General features: G+C 44.6%; 1 long non-coding RNA gene and 1 other non-coding gene across 2 annotated transcripts; both read left to right on the top strand.

Annotated features, from left to right (window-relative positions):
* The first annotated feature begins 7,384 nt into the window (after positions 1-7,384).
* On the top strand, positions 7,385-8,271 carry LOC110300692. The gene is made up of 2 exons (XR_002378598.2): positions 7,385-7,505; positions 7,714-8,271. It is a non-coding gene; the product is annotated as an uncharacterized LOC110300692 (long non-coding RNA).
* Positions 8,272-12,683: 4,412 nt separating this feature from the next.
* LOC115031798 lies at positions 12,684-12,820 on the top strand. The gene has a single exon (XR_003837460.1). It is a non-coding gene; the product is annotated as a small nucleolar RNA SNORA29 (small nucleolar RNA).
* The last annotated feature ends 634 nt before the right edge of the window (positions 12,821-13,454 follow it).

Genomic DNA, 13,454 nt, shown 5'->3' with positions numbered 1-13,454 from the left:
AAAAAAAAAAAAAAAAAAAAAAAAAAGAGTTCTTGCAAAGGACCAAAGGACCTGAGATCAGTTCCCATGTCAGGCAACTCACAACTGTCTATAAACTCCAGTTCCAGAAGATACAACACCATCTTCTGGCCTCTCTGGGCACTGCACTTAAATGCACAAACCAACCAGAGTCAGTCAGACAGGCAGACACACACACACACAGAGTGTTTTTTTTTTTTTAATCTTAATATTTTTTCCTAGTGTATTTAAATGGCTTTCTTTGCCTAGATACAGAAAAATGGGTCCTTTTCCAGTGGAGAATCTTTGAAGACGGGACTATCATCCTGGCATTTATTATTTATTATTTATTTATGCTCTGAAGGTGTGTCCATGTCTTTCCTGTCTTTCCGCAGGCCCCTTTGAAGACCCGTCTATAACCTACCATAGGCACTCTGGACTGTGATGCATGTCAGCCAGGCAGCTTCGCTCCACGTTCCCCAGCCATTTCCATCTCCTTGACCTTGACTTTAACTCCAGGTCTTGCACTATGGCCTGTGGCCTGCCTGTGAGCACTGAAACCCCGTAGAGCTCATATTTTCCATTTCAAGCCTCCTGAACCCCACCCCCACCAACTGTGTTCTCTTCTGTCTTAGCTCATTTTCTATTGCTCTGACAAAACAACATGGCCAAGGAAACTTACAAAAAGGACACACGTAATTCAGGAGCTTACCCATTCCAGACAGTCCGTGACCATCATGACAGGGAGGTAGGTGGCAGGCAGGCAGGCAGGCATGTTGCTGAAACAGTAGCTGAGAGCTTAGATCTGATCCACAAGCACCAAGCAGACAGCTTACTGGGAATGCCATGGGTCTTTGAAATCTCAGCACCGCCAGGCGTGGTGGCTCATGCCTTTAATTCCAGCACTTGGGAGGCAGAAGCAGGCGGATTTCTGAGTTCGAGGCCAGCGTGATCTACAAAGTGAGTTCCAGGACAGCCAGGGCTACAGAGAAACCCTGTCTCGAAAAAACAAAAAAACAACGAAACCTCAGCACCTACCCAGAGTAGCATATTTCCTCCAACAAGGCCCCACCTCCTAATCCCTCCCAAACAGTTCCACCAACTGGGGATCAAGCATTCAATGTATGAGCTTATGTGGGCCATTCTCATTCAAGCCACTCCGAGAGCAAATCCTCATTTTCTCAGCTTCTTATGAGAGTGGGAGGGGGTGTGCTGAAGGAATCTTGTTGCTTCCTCCCCAAATTCTGTGATGGGATTACTCCTCTCTTCAGCTCTCAGGCTACTGTTGTACCTTCATAGTTTTGCCTCTAGGATGCCTCATGTATTTGTTTCATGTCTGTCGCTTTGATAATTCACCCTATCAAAAAGCAACTTAGGGAAGAAAGGATTTGTCTTATGATTCCAGGTTCCAGTCCACTACTGAAGACAAGTCAAGTCAGGAGCTTAAAGCATAGCATCCACAGTTAAGATCAGAGAAAGGATAAGTGCATGGATGCTTGCTTGCTTGCTCTCCTCTAGCTTCCCCCTCTTCTCTTACACTGGTCAGGATCTCTGGCCTAGGGAATGGTACTGCCCACATTGGGTGGTCTACCTACATCAATAAACAGTCAAAAGAATCCTTCACGCCCACAGCAAAACCTAATATAGATAATTCCTCATTAACTCTCTTCCCAGGACTGGAGAGATGACTCAGCAGTTAAGAGCACTAACTGCTCTTCCAGAGGTCCTGAGTTCACTTCCCAGCAACCACATGGTGGCTCACAACCATCTGTAATGGGATCCAATTCCTTCTTCTAGTGTTTCTGAAAAGAGCAGCAGTGTACTCACATACATAAAATAAGTTTGTTTGTTTTTTAAAAAGACTGTGTTCCCAGGTGTTTCTAAATTGTATCAAGGTGACAGTTAAAGCTAAAAAGCACATCATGCAAATTATAAAAGTAAGTTTATGGAAGAAATATTATTCATATGTGTATATTCAAAAAAATACAAACAGTAAAATGAACTAATTTGGGGCAGTTTTATATGTATTTCCAACATGCAGATTCAAGTCATGCAATATTTTCTGTCCCCTAACAGGTTTCCCTGTTCCTCTGCACCAATGCGCAGAAGAAGAACAGCTGAGAACACACCAGAGACCACTCTGCCAGCTCCTGGAGTCAGCCTGAATGGGAGCCTGCACTCACTGCTCTCCTGGTTTCTTTAACACAGTTTCTTCTATGTGGCTGTAATCTATAACCTCTCTTAGTTAGGGTTTCTGTTGCTGTGAAGAAACACTGTGACCAAGGCAACTCTTACAAAGGGAAATATTTCACTGGGGCTGGATTACATACAGTTTTGGAGGTTTAGTCCATTATCATCATGGCAGGAAGCATGGTAGCATGCAGACAGACAAGGTGCTGGAGGAGCCTAGGGGTCTACCTCTTGATCTGAAGGCAGCCAGGAGGAAACTGTCTTCCTCAGGCAACCAGGTGGAGATTTGAATTCCTCACTGGGTGTAGCTTGAGCTTATATATATGAGATCCCAAAGCCCACCTCCACAGTGACACAGTTCCTCCAACATGGCCACACCTCCTAATAGAGCTATTCCCTGATACAAGAATACAAGCATTCATACATATGAATCTTTGGGGGCCAAACCTACCCAAACCACCATATTACTATTCTATTACTATTCTTCCCTCATATTAAAAATAAGCAATTAAAGGTGTAATTTTCACCAGGCAGTGGTGACACATGCTTTCAATCTCAGCATTTGAAAGGCAGAGGCAGGTGGATTTCTGAGTTCGAGGCCAGCCTGGTCTACAGAGTGAGTTCTAGGACAGCCAGGGCTACACAGAGAAACCCTGTCTCAAAAAAACCAAAAAGAAAAAGAAGCCTTAAATACATGCAAAGGCTTTTGTTATATTTTATTTAGTGTGCGTGTGCATGCATGTGTGTGCACACCTGTGTGTTTGCTCATGCATGTCCGCACACTCCACACCAGGGTCAGAGGACAATCTGCAGGTGTGGTTCTCTTCATTCACCACGGGAGTCCCGAAGAGTGAGCCCAGGCTTGCTGGCAGTTGCCTTTATCTGCTGAGCCATCTCTCAGGCCCAAGGCAAGGACCGCTCAGACAAAGATGCTGTTTGGTACCAAGTAATATGAAAAGTGAGAAACCACCTAAGGCCCAGTGTGTGAGAAGCGGCTGTATGTACGGTGTGGTCAGTTGTACAGTCTTGAAGGACTACAGTGGTCACAGCCAAGCAGCTGTGGGAGTCCCTGAAAGCCAACAAGTCTCTCTCTGGCTGCTTTCTTTAAATCTCAGATTACAAAACAGAAAGCTCGGGAATCCAGAGACTTGTTTCTGATCCAACAGTCCATGTATTAAGCTACCCTTAATTGATTAAAAAAAGTAAAATATGGTAAGAGAACACATACACACACACAAAATTACTATACTGCCTACCCATTTTTTCTGACCACACCAAATGTTCACGATTATCACAGTAATAAATAGTACGTTTTTTTACTTTAATCTTGAGTACTGACCCTGTCCGGGAGGCCTTGATGCTTTAAGGTATCTCATTTGTAATTTTTTTTGGTTTTGCTGGTGCTAGGGATGGAACCCAAACCCACCCCATGCCACCTTGTTTTCAGTTTACACATTCTGCAATGCCTGTGCCTGCCTACACCACATCACCACGTGTTTTCCTTCCAGGCACTGGATCTGCGTGTGGGGCTCCAGGCACCCGAAGTGGGGACAGTGACCTGGTCCTCTGAACATTAAACAAACCACATCAGCTTCTACCTGGCAGGCAGAGCCCCCGAAGTGTACTCAGGAATTGGGGCAGGGCTGGCCTTTGTGTTGGGTGGTTTCGTGGACAGTATTAACCCCTTCCCACCCACACCCACACTCACACCACGGGAGGTAAAGGGCGCACATGTGTCTTTGGGATTGGCGGGTAAAGAACCCTACTCCTATAACCATCTGCGGCTGAGTCCTACGGATTCACCCAAGGCTTGCTCTCTTTCACGCCACATCTGGACAGGGGAGGTTTCTCAGTCTTACTTTTTGGAAAAACCCTGGCAAGCATTCCCTGTACTGGAGTGGAAGCCTTAGGGTTCTTTGGAGAGTCAGTTGTGTCGGGTGGTGTTTTGCTGGGACAAACACGTGAAGGAGTGTTTTCCTGAAGTGGGCACAGGTGAAAAACTAAGGCAGACTCGTGAAGGAATGTTTCACTGAAGCAGACAGTTGAGAGAGGATATTCTGCTAAAATGTACATGTGAGAGGACGAGAGGTGAAGGATTCTTTGCTGACAACACGCATGTATTGGTCTGCCTGGCACTGTGTAGTTGAGCTGCATTTGTCCGGACTCCCTGTACTGATTGGATGCACGTGCTGAAGCGAGGCACATGGGTGACACATGATGTTTGGAGGGTATAAATAGGGCTCAGATGGAGTGACGGGGACAGAGCTTGGCTTGCTGTACAGCTAGCTGTGCAATGCTTGTGGGTCTTGTGTTCACTTCCCTGAGAGAGGCACAGCTGAGAACTTCTCCTGGTGTCCTCCGGGTCCCTCCTGTTGACTCAAGCAGAGGCTGAGGCCTGGATGGCTCTGCTAGGTCGCGCCACCGCTGCTGACTCCTGTTTGCCAACCCAACTCTTCTGAACTGGACTGCTGGTGCATCCTGAACTGTCGGTGAGTGGATCAAGCTGCCGCTGCCTGCTGACCTGTGAACTGAACTGCCGATTTCCAGACAACACAGATGGGAGTTGCTCCAAGGAACCTTTCTAAACAGATCCACTCCCCATATCCTATCCTTTCTTATCCTATCCACTATCTCTGGTGGGTGGTGGGCTAAGAGGGAGGTTAGAGTGTTTGAGAACCATAATTAAAAGTAAGGTTTGAAAGCTGGGCATGGTAGCACATGCCTTTAGTCCCAGCACTTGGGAGGCAGAGGCAAGCGGATTTCTGAGTTCGAGGCCAGCCTTGTCTACAAAGTGAGTTCCAGGACAGTCAGAGCTACACAGAGAAACCCTGTCTTGAAAAAAAAAAAAAGTTTGAAAAAATTAAAGTTACACTATACTCTCAAGGGTGAGGTGAAGAAAGTCCAAAGCAGTCAGCAGAAAGCTGAGCTCTAAAAACACCTGCTCAGCTCCAAGCAGGGCATCCTGAAGCTCGAGGCAATTTTAAAATGTCTTAATTTTTTAAAAAATGCATTGCATAGTTTAAAAACTAAATGCTGCTAGAAATTAAAATTGTGTGTGTGTCTGTGTGTGGTGTATATGTGTGTGTATGTGTGTGTGGTGTATATGTGTGTGTGGAGTATATGTGTGTCTGTGCGTGTGTGTCTGTGTGTGATGTATATGTGTGTATGTATGTGTGTCTCTGTGTGGTGTATTTGTGTGTATATGTGTGTACGTGTATGTGGTATATAAGTGCATGTGTGTGGTATATATGTGTATGTGCATATATGTTTGTGTGTCTGTGTATGGTGGGTATGTGTGTGTGTGGTGCATATATGTGTATGTGTGTGTCTGTGTATGGTGTATATGTATATGTATGTATATGTGTGTGTGATGTATATGTGTGTGTGGTGTATATGTGTGTATGTATGTGTATGTGTCTATGTGTGGTACATATATATGTGTGTGTGTCTGTGTGTAGTGTATATGTGTATATATTTGTTTGTGTCTGGTGTATATGTATATAATATGTATGTATGTGTCTATGTGTGATATACATATGTGTTTGTGGTGTATATGTGTGTGTCTGTGTGTGGTATATATGTGCATGTGTGTATATGTGTGTGTGGTGTATATGTGTATGTGTATATATGTGTGTGTGTGTGTGTGTGTGTGTTCCATTGTGCCTCTAACTCTTTAGGTATTTGTTTTCTATGTGTACCCCATTTCTTTGTTCATTGTTGTGAATGTGAGTGCTTGCACATGATGTGGGGGGACAGAGACCTCACATGTCACAGCCTGTGAAAGTCAGAGGTTAATTCTATGGTATCAGTTCTTTCCTTCGACCCTATGCAGGGTCTAGCTTTAGACTCAGTTTTCTAGGTTTTGAAGGCAAGCAGCTTCCCTGCTGAGTCACTCTGCCTTCTCTAGCTCCTTCTCTTTAAGTTATAAAGATCCCCAGAGGGGACTCCATTTCCCAGTTTTAAATAATGACTGTCTCTCAAGAATGAAAGCCTTTACACTCCAGATTCTTTTTAAAAAAAATAAATGATTTTAGAAAAAAGTCAGAGCATAGAGTTGGAGAGATGGCTCAGGGCATGGTAGCACATGCCTTTAATCCCAGCACTTGGGAGGCAGAGGCAAGAGGATTTCTGAGTTCGAGGCCAGCCTTGTCTACAAAGTGAGTTCCAGGACAGTCAGAGCTACACAGAGAAACCCTGTCTTGAAAAAAAAAAAAAAAGTTTGAAAAAATTAAAGTTACACTATACTCTCAAGGGTGAGGTGAAGAAAGTCCAAAGCAGTCAGCAGAAAGCTGAGCTCTAAAAAACACCCAGGTGTTTTCAAAGAGGACCCAGGTTTGACTTCCAGCATCCCCTTGACAGGCGCTCTATGTAACTCCTATTCCAGGCGCTCTGGTGCCCTCTGCTGGAGAAATCACAGTACCCTGGAAACTGGAAGCGTGTTTATCATAGAGTTGAATAGAGAGGCAGGGTTATTAAATACAGATAAACAAGGAGGCAGGGTTTGTGGTACACAGCTGATCAATTAGATGGATCAAGATTCAAGCTAATCTTAGAGGGTACCGCCTCTGTAAGGGAACCATCTTCAGGCTTTGGATATCAGGGGAGAGAAAGCTATGGTGGACATTTTCTATACACACTACCAACATCCTCACTTGGACCAGATGATGGCTTTGTCATGCCTCTGAGTCTCACCCCAGAGAGATGGCTTTACCAAGTTCTCTGTGACACTGGAGCTCTGGGATTCTTGACACGACTATGCTCATGTCAACGGCACACATGCACTCTGGACTTCACTCTGTCAGGGTTTTCTCTGCTCCCTTCAAGGCCGGTGACACATGCTTTTAATTAACCCAGCACTTAGGAGGCAGAAGCAGAAGCAGGCAGATCTTTTTGAGTTTGAGGTAGCCTGGTCTATATAGCGAGTCCTGGGCCAGCCAGGGATACATAATAAGACCGGCTTCAGGAAAAAAAATTTTTAAATAGGGGAGAATAAATAAAGTCGCTTGAATCACTTCCCTCCCCCAAGGACACTTACACAACATTATGAGGAAACACTAGGGGTGGAGGACGGGGTAGGGGTGGAGGTGGGGATCTGTTCATGATCCAAGAAAAAAGATTCTGAGGCAAAATTTCAGATTTCTGTGGGAGGAGTTTGGAGACCTGAATATTTGGGTGGCATTTCTCCTCCCCTTCATTCTCTGTCTGCTTTTGGGAGGAATCCACAGGCCACGAAAGGGTTAGAAATCAGTCAGCAGGAGCGCTGAAGAGGGGAGACCGGGAGGGAAGGACGGGAACCCAGAGTCTCTGAAGGAAGGCTGGTAAGGTTGCAACTGCCCAGGCCTTCCCATGCCTTGCTAAACAGAGCTGTTAAGTAAGCCGCGCGGTCCGTTCCCAGGGGACATTCTCAAAGGTGGAGCCAGACCAGGAAAGAATGTCTACAGTTGCAGGTCAGAGGTAGCTAGGAGAAGGCACTGTCGGCACATTCTCTCCTTAGTTCGGTGTCATCCTTGTTTTTGATGTTCCCAGACAGCGTGCCTGCCTGTGCCCTCCACCCGAGAAAGGCCGTCCCTGGGCAGCTTTGATTGAGTGCTCGCATTCCGCTACAGGACTTATCAGAACATTCCGGGCCGAAAGAAACGGCTGATGGAGGAGGGTTTCTGCTCTCTGGGCTCCAGCCACCCTGGGGCTTTCTGCCTGGAGCACCGATCTGAGGAAAAGGGCACTCAGAGAACTTGGACTGTTTGCCTGCTGAACTCTCTGGTGTACTCCACCCCCCACCCCTGCCTTGCCTTCTTGGTTCAGGGGGCAGCCACCAGCCCGTGTCACAGCATCCTCTCACGGACATGCTTCAGTTTGCACCAAAGGAGCTGAACACAGACTTTGTCGACTGGAAACGCATGTTCTCGGTTAAAAAATAACTGCGGGGGGTGGGGGTGGGGGATCTGTTGGCCAAAGGACAGAGTGGATTCAGAGAGCAATTATACATCCCAGAAAGGACAACTCTCTTGCAACGTCAAAACGTCCTCCCACACCTGAGCCAGAGCTCCTCAGAGGAGATTTTCATAAACCAATATCCCCCTATTATGCTGGACTTTGATTTTGTTAATGAAAGAAAAACGGGCATTTTCCCAAGGCATGCTATAGGAAGATGGCAAGCTTGTGCCATCTCACACACACACACGGGGGTGGTGGGGGTGGGGGTGCACACAGAACCAGGCTTTTGTAACACTTGGGCTCTGCAGGGCAGACATAAGTTATGAAGGTAATTTGTTCCCCCTGGAATGGTAGGCTGCTTCCCACACCCTCAAATCACCAGGCACTCACTACTGAGTGTCGCAAGATTCTCTCTGGCTTTGTCCATATTAATAATATCCCAGGCACTGGTGTGGCTAGCCTACAAGGTTCTCCCTTTACAGTTGACTCCTTTAAGTCTCTCTGGAAGCAGGATGAGGGCAGCAGGTTTCTCCACCCTTTGCTTCAAGGAAGGTTTTGTGCTGTACAGTCCACTGGTCCGAGTGCCAGATCTACTGCAGGCCTGCATGGGGTCTGAGATTCAGAATCTCTCCTTCTTCTCTGGTTGAACATCAAGCAAAGTTGCTGCTAAGGAGATAATTCAGATTCCATACCAAATATTTGGATTTTCATGCAAGAGAGTGAAGGTGCTCATGGTGTGGGCTGGAATAGAATTTGCCATGAGTTAAGTTTCTTTCATTTCAAGCAAACTAGAAGTAACTGAGCTATCTAGCTAGAAAACAGCTGGGAAGACATTGGTATTAGAATGTCTTAGGCATGCATGGGGGACTCGAAGACACAAAGCAAGCTCTGAACACCAGGTCCTGGAGAACACGGGGACAGGAAGCCAGGGTTCCTCCAGGGACCACAGGGGCTCTTGGACAATTTTTTCTGGGATGTCACTCTCACATGTTTCAACCCTACTTATGTCTGTCTAAATCTTCACTTCTACGAGAAAAAAAACAGTAAAGCTTAAAGTTCTCGTCCCTGTAAGGACAGTCTGCACAAATGTGGTCTGTACTAGTTAGCTTTCTAAGGCTGGGACAAAATAGCCAAGGAAAACAACTTCCAAGTCATAGGAAGAGGAATTTTTTTGGCTCCTGGTTTCAGAGATGTCAACCCATTGCTTTAGGACCTCTGGAGATAATACCAGTAAACAAGATATGATGGAGGAACAATTCTGGAAATGTTATGACCTCAAATTATACTGCAGAGACATAATAACAAAGACAAAACAATTGCTAGACCAATGAAGCAGATCTAAGATCTAGGGGGGAAACCCACCAGCTAAAGTCATCTATTTATTCCTTGACAAAGGTGTCAAACACTTACACTAAGGGGGGAGGGGGAGAAGAACCTCTTCAACACAGGGTGCCTAGAAAGCTTGACATCCACATTATTAAAGAGGGAAGCTCAACTATTTCACATAGCGTCCCATTCTGCCTGAAGTATGTCCTTTAGCATTTCATTTAGGATGTTTTGTAAATGATGAAGGTAATGATTTCTACTGATCTACAAGTGTGTGTGTGTGTGTGTGTGTGTGTGTGTGCTCAAGCATGTGTGTGCATCCAGGTGCCATGTGTTGTATGACACTCTGGAGAGACATGAACAAACATCTACTCACCCCAAATAGAGAATAAATAACAATCCAAAGAAAGAATACTACTGAAGTTCCAGCATGGTGAAACAACGAATGTATTGGGTTACTCACAGGAAAATGGGTAGGGGATTACTTGAAAGAGCATGATTACTCCAAGGTAACTGAACTGAAAGTCCATCCCAATATAGATAACAACTCACAAAAGCTGAGCTCGTTGCATAGCCTGGGGCCAGCTGGACAGATTGGGCATATGTCTTCCGGACAGCTCAACTAATCCTAGTCCTTCTTCTGGGCACCTCAATGAGTTTGTACCCTTCCAGGCAGCTCAATTTGGAGAGTCTCTCAGCAGTCTTTACTGCTGTATAATCTTGAAGAAAGAAGAGTCTTCTTGGTGTATGTTCTGGTCGGTTCCAGGAACTTCCTGAGACTTGGGAGTCGTTTAGTTCCTGACTCTCAAGGAGCCTCCTTTTAGAACTTTCGGGCCTAATGAGCTTCCCTGTAGGGTGGAATGAAGAGAAGTGCAAAACACTGAGGCACACCTGAGGTCAGAGGGTAACTTTCAGGAACTGGTTAAGATCTAGTGTAGGAGCTGGTTCTCTCCTTACACCATAGAATCCTGGGATCAAGCACAGGTTGTCAGGCTTACATAGCAAGTATTTTCCCACCTGATCTATTTTACTGGCTCTAGCCCTTATTTTGAAAGAGAGATTTTTACTCAAGAGGAGACATAGTAGTTTTCCTACTTACTGCTGAAGATCTGCTGTCCTGAGTACTGCACGACTGAAAGCCGTCATTTTTCTTCCTTTCTTTTTTTTTTAAGATTTGTTTATTTATTACATGTAAGTACACTGTAGCTGTCTCCAGACACACCAGAAGAGGGAGTCAGATCTTGTTACGGATGGTTGTGAGCCACCATGTGGTTGCTGGGATTTGAACTCAGGACCTTTGGAAGAGCAGTCGGGTGCTCTTACCTGCTGAGCCATCTCACCAGCCCTTTCTTCCTTTCTTATCTGGCTAATCAGGAGAGTTTTATCTTCATCTTCAGTTTTCCACAATTACACAACGATGTATCTAAGGTTTTTGCTTTTTGTTTTTCCTGCACGATCATGGGACCCCTTATTCTCTTTGGGGTAGTATGAATATGCTTGGCCCAGGGAGTGGCACTATTTGGAAATGTGGGCTTGTTGGAGGAAGTGTGTCACTGTGGGTATGAGCTTTCAGACACTATCCCTAACTATGAGGGAGGCAGTCTTCTCCTAGGGGCCTTTAGATGAAGACATAGAACTCTCAGTTTCTCCTGTACCATGCCTGCCTGGATGCTGCCATGCTCCCACCTGGATGATAATGGACTGAACCTCTGAGCCTGTAAGTCTGCCCCAATTAAATGTTGTCCTTATAAGAGTTGCCTTGGTCATGGTGTCTGTTCACAGTAGTAAAACCCTAACTAAAACTCTTTCTTCTTGGATCGATGTCTAAGTAAGTTCTGAAATATTGCTTCTGCCAAATGATTTCTGTTTCTTACTGGAATTCCCACCAGCATTATCCTCTGTATCTTCTGGCCTCCATCTTTTTTACTGTCACATTCTGAAATTTTCATTCTTATTTTGCTTCTTCACCCTTTGTTTTGTTCATTTGTTTCTCGTCCCAGTTTCCTGAGCTTTTCATTTCCATGAAAACCTTTTAAACTTCATTCATTCAAACCACTGACATTTTTATAGTTTCTTGGTTTTTGAAGATATTTATAATTCTTCTCCTTTTTTAAACAGTAATGAAAAATGTTTTACAGATTCTAAGTGCTATGTTAATCTAAAATCTACATGGAATAGTATCAAAAATTCATTACCATTCTTGTCAAAATTCCAATGACATTCTTCCAGGCACACACAACCTAAAATTCATATAAAAACACAAAAGACCCTCACAATAGCTAAAGCGATGCTTGCAGAAGGAACAATGCTACAAGTATAATTACACATGGCCTCAAATTATACAACAGAGCCAAAACGACCCAGCGAAAATACGAGGGTCTGACTGTGTGAGTGTTCCTAGGTGTGGGTTGAGGGGAAGGTTTAGTGTGGCTATAAGGGAGAGAACAGCCAGAAGCATCCGGAAGGATAGGGTCTCCACTGGACCGTGGCGGGTGGGCAGAGAGTAGGTGGTGGACGGGAGGGGGGGCAGGTGGTAGGTGGGGGAGGGAGGGGATAGGGTGACAGAGTCCACTATGAAGAGAAGAGAGAAGGGAAAGAAAGAGGGAGAAGAGTGGAGCTGACGACCAAGAGACCAAGATTACGAAAGAAGACCGAGAGACTGAGTAGCTAAAATGGCTGAGATTATATAGGAATCAGAGAAGCTGAGGGAAGGGAAGGGGAGAGAAGCTGGGAGCTGGAGAGATTCTAGGCAGGCTAAGAAAGGCTGAGGAGTCAGGTCTCTGTAACAAGTATTTGTGATGCTGAGAGAGAGCTCTCAGGCCAGCATCTGCTTCGGAAGGTCAAAATGGATCCTCAATTAGTCATTTGTCCCTGGTGTCTTTGAGACCTAACAATTACAAGGAGAGCATGAGAACAGACTCATAAGACCAATGTGGGGGCCAAACACTGGTGACACATGCCTTTAATACCAGCATTTAGGAGGCAGAAGCAGGCAGCCTGGTCTACAGAGTGAGTTCCAGGAAAGCCACAGTCACACAGAGAAACCCTGTCTCAAGAAAGCAAAAACAAAGTATTATAAAAAAAAATGTCATAATGAAATGCATTAATCTGTATGCTGATTTAAAACAAACAATGGGTGCAAGTAAAAAAAATTAATAAATTCAATATTTTTCCTCCCGTGTTTCTAGAACAAACCTTAGGAAATAGCTTAAGACTCGTGGCTTGAGAAGATTGTGTATCCCGTTCAACTATCACAGAGTTTCTGGGAAGAGACTTTAGTAGCCATGCTTATCAAATAGATTAAAGGTGCCAAGATCTGGACAGGGGGCTTCTCAATGGCCTCCCTGTATAGGAAGTGACTGCTCAGTAAGCCAGTGCCTGTGACACTTGACACTGTCATTGTGCACTAAAACCCAGAAGTCTGAGTAATGGACTTGAGGATCTCTCTCTCTCTCTCAGACTTTAAACAGTAAAGCAGTACATATAGTCACTGAAACCCCAAGTGTCAACAGAGACGACAGAAGAGACTGTCTGATTAATGCTGCTAAGACATCCATGTCTCCTCAAAGGAGCGGATTTATTTTTTTTTCCTTTAGAATTATTTTATTAAATCATAAATGTACAACAGCTTCTTAACTCTACACACGCACTTAAAATTTTTAAAGGAAAAACGTTATGTCTTATTACACCATGATCCTGGCTAATAGCTTTTCAAAACTTTTGAGAAAAATCTTAAAAAAGGTTTCACATGTCACCTGAAACTTACAAATTTAACATTATCAAAGAAGGAATGCTTCTACACTCTTACAAAGACCACTAGAAAGAAACAACAATTAAAAAGCTAAGAAACTGTCTCAAAGGCATTTTTTACAATCCTTCCTCCACAGTAAGGTAATGTTATTAAATAATCCAATCCATTCACAAAATGGCTCTCTGCATCTGCTCTGGTGTCTTCTGCCATATCACTGCATATTTATGCATGACTGAGATAAGAGTTTCCTTAACAT

The sequence above is a fragment of the Mus caroli genome, chromosome 8, assembly GCF_900094665.2.
Source record: "Mus caroli chromosome 8, CAROLI_EIJ_v1.1, whole genome shotgun sequence".
NCBI classification, from domain to species: Eukaryota; Metazoa; Chordata; class Mammalia; order Rodentia; family Muridae; genus Mus; species Mus caroli.
This window is presented reverse-complemented; position numbering and strand designations above follow the sequence as displayed.